General features: G+C 49.7%; 1 long non-coding RNA gene across 1 annotated transcript; it reads left to right on the top strand.

Moving 5' to 3' along the window:
* The first annotated feature begins 1,854 nt into the window (after positions 1–1,854).
* LOC143653040 (uncharacterized) lies at positions 1,855–3,381 on the top strand. The gene is made up of 2 exons (XR_013161046.1): positions 1,855–1,953; positions 3,322–3,381. It is a non-coding gene; the product is annotated as an uncharacterized LOC143653040 (long non-coding RNA).
* Positions 3,382–14,360: the final 10,979 nt, after the last annotated feature.

Raw genomic sequence — 14,360 nt, forward strand, 5'->3', positions numbered from 1 at the left:
AGGGCGAGCATTCTACCACTGAACCACCCAGATTATCTAAAAGTAATAGGAAAAAGGGACGGGACCTGCTGGAATTTCATTCAGCTCAGTGAAAGAATCAGTCCCACCAAGTGGGCTTAAGTTTGGATAGTTTGTGCTTTGTTTGTTGATTTTGGGGGTTAATTTTAATTTTTAAAAAGATCACACTAAAATGTATTTATTTTGCTTGAGTTTTTAGGCACCTTCTTAAAGTTTGTGCCCAAGGAGAGTGCCTCCTTCTTCTCACTCTGGTCTTTTCTCGGTGGGGAGAAATATTAGGGTCGTTTCCAGCTTGCACCCTATCAAGCTTAGCCAAGCCCATATAACACCTGCAGTGTGAAATGCCCGCATGCCAGAGTGGTTGGAGCAGTGATGATGATGATGATGAGAGCAAACGGTGCTGGACACTGTTCTATTTTGTCTTTGATCCTCATGACTACTCCCTGTGCAAGATGTCATTTCATTGTATATTTTACAGAAGAGAAAACTGAGGCAGAGAGAGGTTAGGTATCCTGCCTGAGGTCACACAGCTAATAAGTGGCAGCATTGGGACTTGAACCCAGTCTGGCTGCAGAGTCCACGCACCCATCGGCTAACACCACTGCCTTCCTAGCAGGTAGACCTTATTACTAGGTGTCACCAGATGTGACCTGTGTTTAAAGCCAGAAGCCTGTGGCTCCACTGTAGTTTTCCCAGGTGGCTCTCTTTGGAAATGGATGGTTGAAACCTAACTTGGGCACAGAGCCTGGCTTATCCCCTCCTACCCCCTGCTGGGTATGGTGACCCAGTGACACACAATGCCCAGCTCTGATTCTCTACCTCCTGGTCCCTGGAGAGCCCCTCTCAGCTCCCAGATGGTAGAACCAGAGAACTGGAGGCCAGCGCAGTGGCAAAGACTGGAGAGAGTGATGTCCAAACTGTGCTGATTCGCAGATGGAAATTTACATACATAATGTAATTTGGGCCAATTGAGTTGCTGATTAAGATGGAATCACTTGACATGCAACGTGTACTCCGGCGGGTGACCGAGGATGACAAGAGGCCCTTGAGACGCCTGTAGCACAAACACGCTTTTATTTTTGAAGGAGATAGCCACTTTCAAATTCCCCATTTTAATGCGCCCCCCCCCCCCCCCCAAGCCCACTTCCCTCCAGGTCACAGTTGGGATCTGCCGAGTTGAAAAACTTTATGGGCAATTAGCGTTTTAAATCCGAGGCGCAGTGGTAAACTTTGGGGTGCAGATGGAGAGGCCAAGGACCAGGGCACTTTCCAGGACTGGATAGCATCTGAGCTATCCCATCCCACACCTACAGCAAGCAAGGAAGTGGTGCTGGGCACGTGGCGGGCTGCGGGTGGAGGAGCAAAGAGGCTCCTTTGGTATCACATGGGTCTGGATTTGAATCCAGATGCTTTTTCCCTTGCTGCACCTGATTTTACCTCTCTGAGCCTCCATTTCCTCAGCCATAAAATGGGATGACTGTGGTGGGAAAGAAATGTGAGGACCTTTGGAAACCTAATACAGTGTTAACGAAAATAACAAAACAACGCCACTACGCCCCAAACACTCCCTGTCTTACTTATTATTGTCAGTTTACTAAATGCAACAAATTGTTCGCTGCCTTGGGGCATTTGCACAGGCTGTACCTTCTGCCTGAAATTCTATTCTCTCCCCTCTCCCCTTAGCTTAGAGGACTTCTCCTCTTGCCCTAAGCCACAGCCTCAGCTGGCCTTCCCCAGGGAGAATTCTGTTGTAAGTCTTCTATTCTATATTCTCATGGTCTGGGTTTTTCTTTCTTACACAATTGTAATTCGATGTTGTCATAATTATTCCTGTGATGTCAGCTTCTGCATCAGGCTCTTAGTGCTATCAGAGTAAGGGCTGTGTTGTCTTGTTCTCTGCTAATCCCCTGTGCTGAGATCAGTGTCTGGTGCAAGGTATGCATTCAAACAATCCAGGGTTGCACATTTGCAAAATGTACTCTCTCCTGCTCTTCCCCAGGCTAGTCCCGGCTCATCCTTTAGGTATCTGTGCACATGCCACTTCCTCTGGGAGGCCTTTTCAGGTGCCCCCGATGCCAGCTAGGATCTCCTGTTATGTGGGTGCCACCCAGGCCTCAGGGTTTGCCTCCCTGGATGTGGTACCCAGATTGTTGCTGTCCAGTCCCGGTTATTTTCCCTACTGGGCAGTATGCTGCCGAGGTCAGGGCAGGGGTCTGCTCCCTGTGGCGCCCCCAGCACCCAGCTCAGGGCTTGGCACTCAAGGTGTCATGGAATAAACAAGTGACAGAGAGCCCAGCACCCAGCCTGGACAGAGAGCCACCTGCCTCACCCAGAGGCTTAAAGATAAGAGCGGTGAATACCACCTGGAGAGGGGACAGGGCCCTTTAGTCATGTACAGGCCATGTCAGTAGGCACAGGAAAGACCAGCACCAGCTGAGCTGGGGCCACCTGGGTCCAGGCAGGGTGGGGTATTGGGGTTCATGTAGGGTCCCTGGACAAGGTGGAATTGAGCTGGAGACGGGGTGGGTGGGAGGGGGGTTGGGTACTGTCAGCTGGAGAGGATGTCTGGCGCGGACAGGCTTAGAGAGGACCTGGTGGGTGGTGTACCCGGAGCCCTCTCCATGCCCAGGACTGGCTGCCCTGGGGATGTCATTGTGGTGTGCTCATCCGTCCTGGGTCCCAGGGCCCATGAGCTCTGTAGCAGCAGCTTCTCCCCACTCAATCCTTCTTACTCCAGCCATTGACTCCTCAGGTTCTGGCTTCATGACCATCTCTTAGCAACTGTGGTCCAGACTGGCTCCATGGCCATGCTGGGGTAACAGGGGGTTCTCAGGGCGGGGATGCTGTCTTGGCTTAGTGCTGACACCCACTGGTCCAGCTTTGCTGCCCTTCCTCCTGCCCCTGGCCCCCACACAAGGGCTGAGCAGCAGCGCCGAGCGGGTGTGGTCCCATCAGGCTGCTCTGGCCCTGCAATCCTGTCTCCCCCATGATCCCCAGCACCTGGGGCTGGCATCCCCTCAGTACCTTCATTCCTGGGCCTACTGTCTGCTCTCCTCACACTTCTCAGGGAAGAATCTGCGTGAGTCCAGCAGCCGGGAGAGCCCTGTGCATAATAGGCACTTAATGAATGCTTGCTGAAGCCCTGTTTGGAATCCTGAGGCTGTCGCCCTCACACATGGATTCTTCCCCATCTGATCGGATCAGCATAAACCTCTGTCTCCAGCCCTGAACCCAACAAAAGTTGTCACTAGCCAGGGGTAAGGGGCAGAGCCTTCGGGCACTGCACGGAATCTTTTCTTCCAGGTCACCAGCAGATGACAGATGCTTCGAAGGGGCGTGGATGATAAATTGGCTCCAACCTTGCTGTTTTGAAGCCCACATCTTTCTGTCATTTCCAAAATCCAGTTTCAGGGAAGCTTTGGGTGCCCTTGATTTTCTCTTCTCCCTCAGAGTCACCTGCCACCTCCACCTGTGCCAGTAAGGAGCTCTCCCAGAGCTGCTCACCCCTGCCACCCACCTCTGTGGAGGCCAGGTGTGCAAGGCTTGTGGGAGGGATGCCCTGGCCTGCTTCCAGGGGTGCATCTTGGGGGGCAGGGTGAGGGGAGGGCTCAGAGAGGGAGGGTTCCTGCAGCCCCTTCTGCCCACCCCAAACTGGCCTCTTCTTCCTCCTATCCACCTGCTTCCTCACCTGAGGCTGTGGGCGCTCCCTAACCGAGAAAGCCAGTCTGTGGATTGGGCGTGCACGGACCTAGTTTCAGGGAGAGCTGCCACGCTGCTCCCCCGTTGCTCCCCCGTAGACCCAGGGCAGGTCCCTCCCCGTCTCTGGGTCTCGGCCTTGCATTACACCGGGCACTGCCCCAGGCCGCTGTCTGTAAGGGGGTGTCCAGGTCACAGTTCTCAGAGCACATTGTGACTTGTCCTCAGCCCAGCTCAGTCACCAGTGGAGTGGGCTGGGAAATCCCTTCCTCCCTGGGCTTCAGTGGGACTCAAATCATGGGGTGGGTGGGTGAGGAACCAATCTCAGTGGCATCCAAGGACTCTTCTCACTATTGCTTTCGAGGAGCCCATGAATCCAAATGCCAGTGACTTTAAAAAAATAATGATTTAAAGAAAAATCCCTGAAAATCACTACGTTGCAAGATTCAGTTTCTCGAATGCTCAAGAAGGGAGAATGCGGGACTCCTCAAGGGGGTGGGGGGGTGTTTCTTTTCTTTCTTTTTTTACACTCCAGTGAATCAATCTTTATGGCGAGTATGAAATGAAAATCTGCCACCTTGCAGTAAAATTAGAGCTGGCATCACTGTCCTAAAAAAAAAAAACCAGGCAGTCTCAGAAGAATTATGACCAGCTGTCTGCTGGATTCACCCTGCGCGGAGGCACCTGGTGACACAGTTCACAACCCTGGGGGTTCCCGTACTCTAGATGCTAGCATGTTAATTGCAGGAGCATGGCTGCAGACGGCCCCCCAGCCCCCCAGCTCTGGCCCCCATGATGCGACTGTTCTCCATCTGACAAATCCTTTTCTCTGACTACCTGTTCCAAATTACATGGTGGGGCTGCAGGCTTCCCGGTGACTAAATGATTGTTGCTTTAAAAAAAATTTTTTTTTTTTAAATTTCCTTCCTAAAATGAAGCTCTGGAAGCCCAAAGGAGGAGGTGGCAGGAGGGACAGGGGTGGGTCTTCTGCTCCGAGCTCCCTCCCCAGGGAGCAGGAAAGGATTGGGGAAGAGCCCCTGGGCTTTTGGACTTTGAGCTGGGGAGGAAACGTGAATGTGTCTGGGTGTTTGGGGGTCCTTGGCAATGCCAAGAATTGGGGCGTCAGGACCAAGGGAGCCAGCAGCAGCCCTGGGCTGGGAGGGACCAAAAAAACTGGCTCTAGCCCAAGACAGCACTGGGCCCCCCTGCTGGGTGTGGCATATGCTCCCTGGCATTCAAGCTCAGCACCGAGTTTGGGGAAGAATTTAAGCCCTGGTCTTGAAATCTGGCTTCTAGATGCTTGCCCCCAACTCCGCAGCTTAGCTGCTCTGTGTCCTTGGAACACTTACCTTCTTTCTCTGGATCTCAGTTCCCCATTTGTAGAATTTGGACTACAGATTAGAGCACGGGTTGCAAAATGCTGGCCCTGAGGTTTGACTTGCAGAAGCGTTTTATCTGAACAGGAAATTTTATATTTAAAAAAAAAATCCAAAATTTGGGTTCTCTTGAAAATCCAGACGATTTGGAAAAAACATTGGACTTCATTGGAATTAAAACTTCTGTGTTGAAAAGGATACCATCAAGAAAGTGAAAAGACAACTCACAGAATGAGAAAATATTTGCAAACCATACATGTGCTGGTTTGAAAGGAAGTATGCCCCCTAAGAAAAGCCATGTTTTAATATAAATCCCATTTCATAAAGGTAGAATAATCCTTATTCAATACTGTATATTTGAAACTGTAATGAGATCATCTCCCTGGTTGATGTGATTTAGTCAAGAGTGGTTGTTAAACTGGATTAAGGGACGACATGTCTCCACCCATTTGGGTGGGTCTTGATTGGTTTATTGGAGTCCTATAAAAGAGGAAATATTTTGGAGAATGAGAGATTCAGAGAGAGCAGAGAATGCTGCAGCACCATGAAGCAGAGAGTCCACTGGAGATGAAGAAGGAAAACGCCTCCCGGGGAGCTTCATGAAATCAGAAGCCAGGAGAGAAAGCTAGCAGATGACGCCGTACTCGCCATGTGCCCTTCCAGCCAAGAGAGAAGCCCTGACTGTGTTTGCCATGTGCCTTCTCACTTGAGAGAGAAACCCTGAACTTCATCAGCCTTCTTGAACCAAGGTATCTTTCCCTGGATGCCTTTGATTGGTCATTTCTATAGACTTGTTTTAATTGGGACATTTTCTCAGCCTTAGAACTGTAAACTAGCAACTCATTAAATTCCCCTTGTTAAAAGCCATTCCGTTTCTGGTATATTGCATTCCGGCAGCTAGCAATCTAGAACAATACATATGATGTCTCTTATGTCCAGAATATGTTAACTCTCTTACAATTCAATATTATGAAGACAAATAGTGCAATTTTAAAAATGGGCAAAGGATTTGATGGACATTTTGCAAAGAAGATATACAAATGATCAATAAGCATAACAAAAGATACTCAATATCATTAGTCATTAGGGAAATGCAAACCAAAACCACAATGAGATATCTGTTCACATTCACTAGGATAACAATAACAAGTGCTGGTGGAGAAACTGGAACCTCCTACATTGCTGATGGGATTTGTAAAATTGTGTAGTTGCTTCAGAAAACAATTTGGTGGTTCCTCAAAAAAGTTAAATATCGAGTTAACTTATGACCTAGATATCCACCCAGTAGAAATCAGAACATATGCACACACAAAAATTTGTACATTGATGTTCATAGCGACATTATTCATTATAGCCAAAAAGTAGAAACAATGCAGGTGTTCATAAACAGATGAATGTACAAATAAATTGCGTTATATATACACAATGGAATGTTATTTCACAATGTAAAGGGATGATGTACTGATACACGCTATTACATGAATGAAACTTGAACACATTATAGGAAGTCAAAAAAGGTAGTTATCACATACTTTATGCTTCTATTTATATAAAATATCCAGAATAGGCAAATCCATAAAGACATACTATAGATGAAAGGTTGCCTGGGACTGGAGGCAGATGCTGGAGGGAATGGAGAGTTTCTTTTTTGGGTTGACAAATACCTTCTAAAATTGGATCGTGGTGATGGCTGCATAACTCTGTGACTATACTAAAAACCACTGAATTGTACACTTTACATGGATGAGCTATATGGTATATGAATTATGTCTCAATAAAGCTACTTAAAAAATAGTGGCAAAAAAAAAATAGTGGCTAGGTCTCCCTTTAGATGGGACACATGCTCCTGTATCAACATGGTCACCACCTGCCTTTTTACTGCTTAAGTCATCTATCTGTCTCCTGTTGGCATCTGAGTGTGCAAACCTGGGATTAGAGGCTCATAGAGACACTTTCTGATCCTTTTAAGTGAGTGATTTTTCCCCAAAGGTCCACGGGAAGTAATTTACTTTCCTCCTGGAAATGTTCTTTCTTGCTGATACTCATCTACTCTATGATCTTGGACCTTTCCCTTTTCCCCTTTCCAAGTCTCAGTTTCTCCATGGGTCAGGGAGGTGCGTGGAATTGCCCATCACTCGGACCTCGGGGGCCTTGGCCTTCCATAGTTCTTTGACTCTGACAGCTTCTGGCCAGCAATACCTCATCTATACCTTCTTATCCAACTGGCAGCCTCCATGGGCCTTGGAGGGCACTGGGGCATGGGAGTGGCCGAGGTTGGGGGACAACCGTAAGACATACACCTGACAGCTGGGGTGAGCTGTCTGCAGGGGGTTCTGAGGGCACCACCCCATTTGGCTGGGAGTTACTCCAGTGCAGAGCACTGCTTGGGAGCCAGCCAGCATCTCCCTGGTCAGCCATCTTGGCAAGATGGCACACAGCATTGAGGTCCCTGCAGGGGCCAGCCTGGCTCCTTGGGGCAAGGCAGAGAGGTGCCCTGGAGCCACGCCCACACCATGCAGGCCTGAGGGATCTGGAAAGGCAGCCTCCCCACCCTCGTTTCAAGGGACAGTGAAAGTCAAGTTGTGGATGAATGGGAATGAGGGAGTTCCAGCTGTTTTCCAAGGAAAGCCCTGACTGCGTGCCTGGCACTCTGTTCTGTGCATTTGCGCACCTCCCTGCAAAGTTCTACCCTCACCAGGAAAGTATTATTAGGATCGTTGATGCTCACGTCGCTTTTATTGTCCTTACTTAAAGGCCAGGAGACGGGGCAGGATGGTTAGGTAATCGCCCAAGATCACTGAGCTGAGGAGTGGCAGAACTGGGGCCCAGAGTTCACACTCTTCTTTTTTTATAATAAAATTATAAATTGTGAAAGAATCGCAAACTTACAGGGACAGGGGCAAAAATAATACAAAACCAATACAGAGAACTCCAATATACCCCCTACCTAGCTACTCAGATTAATCAATTTTTAACATTTTGTCACATTTGTTAATCTCATTTGTTCAATTAATCTAATTATCTCCCTCTATCATTCATCTGTCCATCCATCCATCCCTTCATCTACCTGTCTGTCTATTTATCTTCTAAGCATTTGAGAGTAGGTTGCATGCATCATGCCCTCTGAACACAGACTCCACATTCTTAACCACTGCACAGATTTAGGTTTTTCCTAAAACTTTTCTAACTGATTTCTGACCATCTTCTGCTTTCGGGGTCTGGAGTGACCAGGGCTGGATTTCTTTGCTAATTGCTCTCTGGGGAGGTTGTTGGATGAGGGGTTTGTTTCCTGGTGAGGCTGAGTTCCCGGGAATTGAGTCCCCATGATCACATGCCCAGTTTTGGGGTTGTGCTCTTCTGATTCTCATCGTTCCTGTTGTAATAATGCAGTCCTCCATCGAGCGGGGAGGATTAGCTACAATAACGTTTGCAAGCCGGATTTCACCCAGTTCCTGTAATAGAGAAAGCCTCAGTGAACGGCAGCGACGGTAATCACAGCAAAGATTATCGTTAACTTTTGACATGACAGTAGAATTCACCAGGGGCTGTCACTGTGATATTTCTGGTGGTTTAAGGACGGAAGAGACACAGTCCTTGTCTTCCAGGATGAGGGGAGTGGGGACCCCGGCTGACCGGCCTGCCATTCAAGTTCGGCTGGAATATGGAACTCACCGATCTGGCCTCATCTCCCCCTGCATTCCTGGCTTCCTCTGGCCTGGCATATTTCTGCCCACACTCATCCCTGTCTCCACATCTGTGGCTATGCTCTTTCCCTTGTCTTCACCAGAGTGCCTTCCCTTCCCACACCCCCCAGCGAAACATGCGTCTCTCTGGAATCAGCAGTTGGACTGTTGATCTCCACTGCATTCTAACTCAGTGTTGACATGTGTGTGTGCATGAAATTTGTGGGCAAATGAGAGGGGAATCTACAGGCTGGAGGAGTGTTTCAATTTAGGGGCAAAGCCTCCTGAGGCTTTCTCTCAGTCACAAGCCCAAATGTCTAAAGGCCAGGTAGCATTTTGTCATGAATGAAGAAGGGAGGATGTGATTGACATTAGGGATTAGTGAGGTCTGAGGCAAATGGTGGGGCGCATACCCTGTCTAAAGGGTCAGCTGCAACTAGTTCCTCCCCACTGTTTCCCTATGGGAAAATGCCTCCCAAAGGGCTGTATCTTCTAATTTTTCAGAAGAAACTAGCCATCTGTACTTGGATATAAAATGTGCTTATTTAAAAGGCACTGCACAGGCTCAGTGAAGCATTTCACATGCAGGTGAAGGCTCTGGATTGCCAGATGGAGGCTTTTGCTCCAGGTGGGAGCCAACTGACCACTGCGCATAGGGGGCTCTGAGAACTGGCCTGGGCCCAAACATGGGACTTCCCTCCTGGAGCTTCCTGGCTGAGAACTTGGGATGGCAAGAGGGGCTGTAAGCAAGAGAGAGGCCAGGAGAAGGTACCAGAAATGGTGGATTTTAAGGGCAAGAGACAGAGGAAGTGTTGAAATGGAGTGGCATGATGGGAAGTTGACCCAAGCGTAGTGGAAAGAGCATTGGACTAGGAGTCCAGAGGCCTGAGCCCTCCTGTGGGTTGCACCAGGTTTAGGAAAACAGAGGTAGGTGAACCTTCCCTTCCTGTCCTGTGTAGGTCCTCTCTCATGGTAGACTCAGATGTGGAAACAAACCCGTGTCTCATATACCTCCATTGTATCTGGGGTGTTGCACTACATTCGAGGTCCACCTGTCCAGAAGGAACCTTCTCTGCTGGGCTGGGAGAAGGCTAACCATAGCAGAACAGCCATGATAGGGGGCCTTTGAGCTGGGTATGGAAGAATCAATAAGATATTATCATCCGGATAGAAGGAAGTTGTGGGAAGATAGTTTAGGCCTCAAGCTATCAAGGCAAAGTGAGGTCAGGGTCTCCTAGAGCAGTGGTAGGCTTTGTTCAGAGCCCTTGGAGTATGTGGGGTGGCAGCAGGGGCTGGAGAGAATGATAATGGAAATGAGACTAGGAAGGGGCTTAGGATCAAGTTACGAATACTGGGTAAGGGAGCTTCCCAGTGAAATCACAGGGAGGGGGAGGAACCATGGCAGGCTTGGAAGATAGAAAGAGTTATGATATATTCATTCATTCATTCATCAAATGTATATTGAGTGCTGAGGATACAGTGGTAAACAAAGAATATCAACACCTGCCGTCATGGAGCTTGTGGTCCGGGGTGATGGGAGACCAGAATTAGTGAAATTGTCATACAGATACATTTATCACAACTGTGATAAGGGCAGTGAAGGAAGAAGCCAGAAGGCTGCAGCCAAGAGCTGGCAATGAGGAAGAGTGGAACAGAGGAGACTGCAAACCTAGGCCTTATGGAGCCAGCTGTGTGGATGGATTTGTATTTCACCCTAGGTTCCCAAGAGAATTTGGGCTGCTTTATGCGGAGCAAACTCAATCAATGACTTGTTGGGAACCTTGGGCTGTGCCCTCAGCTCTCCCAACCTCAGTTTTCCCATCTGTAAAATGGACAGGCAGGATAAGGCAACCTCCAGGGCCCCATGCAACTCCTGCAATTTTCTCCCTCCTTACTGCTGTGCCCCCGGCTTGGTGTTCTAAAGGACACACCAGAATCAATATTGATCTCACGTGCTATTTTCCCCTGGTGAGCTCCCTGCCTTCTTCCACAGAGTCTCCCTCTGACCTCCTGGCTGCCCTACCCTTTATCAGCAGCATCCAGATATAGGCTAGAGGCCTGACATGGAGTAGCCCTCCCTGATTCCTGAGGGGCAGCCCCCTGCCAGTGAACCGGTCCCTGGCCAAGGCTGGGGATGGCCTCTGTGGGGCAGGGGATCTGCCTGTCAAAGAGGGCCAAGCTGGCTGTGTCTCCTCAGGGCAGGTGACCTGACAGAACCAGGGCCTGGGACCAGGGGCCCTGGACTCTAGCCCTGGGTCCACCCTCAACTTGCTGTGCACCTTTGAGCAGTCATACCCTTTCCTGGGCCTTAGTTTTCTCACTTGTAAGATGAAGAGGTTGGTCCAAGGCAGTGGTTTCATTAGCAACGGAGCTCCTTTGTTTTCAAGAACAATCTTATGCAGCCCCCCCGATATATAAACTAGGTAAAAGTAGACATACTTGGCTTATTGTGGTTGATGAAGGTCTGGGGTCTTGCCACCTAATTGGTCTGACCCCAAGGATGCCCAGCATGGGAGAACAGGGCTGGACTCAGTTTTCCTGCATATGTTGGAAGACTTCTGTAACCAATGGGCTGAGAATGAGAGGGTTGCCTGGTTTGAGTGGATGGGTGAGGGTGGGGAGGTACTGGGAGGGGAAGGACCTGCCCTGGCATCCACAGCAGAGAGGTGCAGATGTAGAACTGGCACCCACGGGTTGGCCTGTGCATCTCTGTCCTGGGCATGCAGACTAGAAGGGCCTCTGGGAATCAAGAAAACGCTCCCTCTGCCTCTACATCCCCCTGGCTTTGGGGGAATGTTCTGGGGTGCCTGGGCCCAGTCCTTGTCACCTGCTCTTTTCCAGAGGCACCAAGATCCCTGTTCTCCACGTCCGGCCCTCCTCAGAGGAATGCAAGAGTGGGGAGGGTGATGGAACCGAGTGCAACTTGGGCTGAGGCAACGTCTTGAAATTATTTTGCAAACATTTTGGGCTCACCAAAGCCCAGCGCACATCTTGTCCCCGGCACCTTCTCTTTGGATGTGTGAGCCCATATGTTTCTGGACAAATGTGTTCCTTCTGCCCAGCCTGCATTTGCAATTAGCTCATCAGGACGTTGTTCTCTAATAGCCCTTTGATGTCCAACCAGCCTCCTAAGCCTGTGCATTTCCTTCCCTTTGAAGCAGGACACAGTGTTTTGCCAGAAGTCAATGAAACGCCCTAGTAGAACAGAACGGTTTCATGCCCTCCTCAGATAGAGGGCTGAGGAAGTTCAAACAGGCTTCCGCCCATGCCTGCTGTCCAGCTGGCCCGCCTGATGCCCAGCTTGGACGCCTGGGGAGGCCATGGTCCTGGGGTTGGGCCTTCCGAGGAAGCCCTCACTTCCTCCGCCAGATAACCTCCCAGAGCCCCCAGGCCAGGCAGCTACTGCCTCCTTCACGTCCTTGGCTCCCCTGCCTGCTTGCATTTGTATCTGCCTGTGACCCTAGTTCCCAAGCCTGCTCCCACCTGGATTTACTGTTTCCTCTGAATTGGCGCTGGCAGTGCTCCCCTCTCCGCCTCTGGGCCTGGCTCACTTTTGGCTTTGGTGCCTCTGTCTCAGCCCTGACAGCTCAAGGCGCTCCCATCCATTGTAGGTCCATGGTTAGACCCAGACAGAGGCATCCCAGGGCTGGCCAGAAGCCTCACAGTCAAACTTGAGGTACCGGCTTTGGGTACCAGCTCACACACTGGCACAAGCACTGACATCTCACTCCTTCTGAGTGCCCATCTGCTGCCGTGGGAACGTCAGAGTGTTGCAACCTTCCCTTCCTCAATGCTTTTGGGAGTTGCTAAGAGTGGGGGTTGCTCTGTGCAGCTTGCACGTAGCCATCGCTTTTGCTCATGAGGGCTGCTAACCACGCTGGCGCTGGAGAGCACTAACCAGTGCCCGCTGTGCTGGGAGGCCGAGCGCTGCTTCCTCGGAGCCGGACCAAGATACTGGATGCTATTCTGGGACTCCCCACAAGACCGACTGGCCTACCCCATCATCTGCTGCTTGGATGAGAGCTGTGTGGTTTGGCCTCTGCCACTGACCCTAAGACACAGACAAATTAGAAGGAGCCCCTGAAGGGTGGAGAGTTCCACAGGATGGCTATTTGGGTCCCAGTGTGTTGTTCATTCACTGATTTACTCACTCAACAAAACTTCATTGCACCCTTACTAAGTGCCAAGCACTATCTAAGTGCTGGGGATAGAGTGAGGGACATGCCTTACCGAGTCTGCCTTCCTGGAGGAGACATAGCATTATACAAATGAGCAGGACATGATCCAGTAGAGCTCAAAGCTAGCATGAAAATAAAACAGGGTGAGAGGACGTGGCGCGACAAGGTTCCAGCTTAGGTCAAATAGCCAGGAAGAACCCTGGGGAAGTGATATTTAAGCTAAGACTTGGATGATGCTGGAAGAGCCAGCCATGTAAAATTCTAGAGGGAGAGCATTCTGGGAGGAGGAAGTAGCAGTGCAGAGGACAGGGCTGAGAATGAGATGGGCAGGTTCAAGGCTGGAGCTCGGTGAGTGAGAAGGAAAGGGGTGTGGTAAGGGGTAGAGGTCACTTCTTAAGGCCTCAGTTTTCTCATCTGTAACATGGGGACAATAATACCTGCTTATTTGTTTCCTCTTTTTGATGATACTGGCCTGGTCAAGAGATGCTGATTGTCCTTGGCCTCTGACCAGGTTAAGCCTCAACACTGGTTTAGAGCATGAGACTTAGGGCGATGAGTATAGGACTTGGGGTGATGGATGTAGGAGAAGCCAGTTCCTCCTCTCTGTGCTGTAAACTGCAGTTTACCTGTGGATTTGGAACACTTGCTAGTGAACTGCCGACCTCAGCTTTATCTCCCAGGGCCCTTGCCCTGGTCTGGTGACAGTTCAGCTCCGCTCAACTGAGCCTGGCTTCAGGCGCTGATGTTTTGCCTCTTTTGCATTTCTCATTTGAAACGCATGATTTAAAAAATAATATTTTTGTGTGTCATTGGTAAAGATGGAATGTCCGCTGATGTTAGAGAGTAGTTACTAGAAGCAGCCCAAAACCTATCTGGATTTTGCCATTTACAGGCCATGCGTTGTGGGGTAAATCATGTCCACCTTATAATGCCTTAGTTTCCTATTCTGGGAACCTCTTTCTTGAGGGCTGATGGGAAATTAAAGATAATGCCCCAGCTTGCCTGGCCAGGGAAGGGCCCAACAAATGGTTCATTTTAATTGATGAATATAGCTACAGTTGGAGACAAGACAATAAGCCAAAATTACAGATTAGTCATATATTGCCTCGCGGTTCCAAAGAGTGATCAATTGTTGATTAAGTCCAGATCGTGGCCGGGTGGTGACGTTCGAGCATGCTTGTAAACAGCTTTAAAGTATATTAATGACTTCAAGCCCCAGCTCTAGATAGTCTTTCCAGATCCTCCAGTAGAAGCAGAAGGCTTAAAATGCAGAGAGAGGTATTACGGGGGTGGAGGAGGCAGCTCCAGACACCCATTGTACCGGCAGCTGGGAACAAGGCTCTCCACTGGGCAGGGAGCCTGTGGGGTGGATGCCGTGGCTGACCCCTCCCCAGGCCCCTCAGAGGAGA

Source organism: Tamandua tetradactyla, chromosome 13 (assembly GCF_023851605.1).
Source record: "Tamandua tetradactyla isolate mTamTet1 chromosome 13, mTamTet1.pri, whole genome shotgun sequence".
Lineage (NCBI taxonomy): Eukaryota > Metazoa > Chordata > Mammalia > Pilosa > Myrmecophagidae > Tamandua > Tamandua tetradactyla.